This window comes from Arachis duranensis, chromosome 7, assembly GCF_000817695.3.
Source record: "Arachis duranensis cultivar V14167 chromosome 7, aradu.V14167.gnm2.J7QH, whole genome shotgun sequence".
In the NCBI taxonomy this organism is placed as follows: Eukaryota; Viridiplantae; Streptophyta; class Magnoliopsida; order Fabales; family Fabaceae; genus Arachis; species Arachis duranensis.
Genome location: NC_029778.3, coordinates 49414563 through 49415654, shown reverse-complemented (window position 1 = coordinate 49415654; position 1092 = coordinate 49414563).

Sequence of the window (1092 nt, the reverse complement as noted above, 5' to 3'; positions counted from 1 at the left end):
CATTCTGGCGTTTAACGCCCAAAATGCTACCTTTTTGGGCGTTAAACGCCCAACCAGGTACCCTGGCTGGCGTTTAAACGCCAGTCTGTCCTTCTTCACTGGGCGTTTTGAACGCCCAACTTTTTCTGTGCAATTCCTCTGCTGTATGTTCCGAATCTTCAATTCTCTGTATTATTGACTTGAAAAGACACAAATTAAAAATATTTTTGGATTTTTAATAATAAGGACAAACCAAAATGCAACAAGAATCAAATAACAATGCATGCAAGACACCAGACTTAGCAGTTTGTAAACTACTGACACTAACAAAATGAAAATGCATATGAGACACACAAAACAATCAAGTCAAATTGAATTCAAAGATCAGAGCAAGTAAATCATCAAGAACATCTTGAAGATCACCAAGATACATGAATGCATGCAATTGACACCAAACTTATGATGAGACTCTAGACTCAAACAAGAAATATTTTGGATTTTATGATTTTGCAAATTTTTTTTTTGTTTTTCGAAAATTAAATGGAAAAGGTATCAAAATTCTTAATGAGAATTCCAGGAATCAGTGCAATGTTAGTCTAAGACTCCGGTCCAGGAATTAGACATGGCTTTACAGCCAGCCAAGCTTTCAAAGAAAGCTTCGGTCCAAAACACTAGACACGGCCAGAGGCCAGCCAAGCCTTAGCAAATCACTGCTCCAAAAGCAAGATTGATACAAAATCAACAAGCTCTTGTGGTGATGAGTTGAAACCTCGGTCCAATGAAATTAGACATGGCTTCTCAGCCAGCCAGATTTCAACAAATCATCATGAAACTCTAGAATTCATCTTCAAGAATTTCGAAAAAAAATAAATACCTAATCTAAGCAACAAGATGAACCGTCAGTTGTCCAGCCTAAACAATCCCGGGCAATAACACCAAAAACTTGATGTTGTTGCCGGATCTTGGCACTGATGTTACCAAAACTTGCTCAAAACTTGAACAATCCCCGGCAACGGCGCCAAAAACTTGGTGCACGAAATTGCAATAACACTTTTGCAACTCCGCACAACTAACCAGCAAGTGCACTGGGTCGTCCAAGTAATAAACCTTACG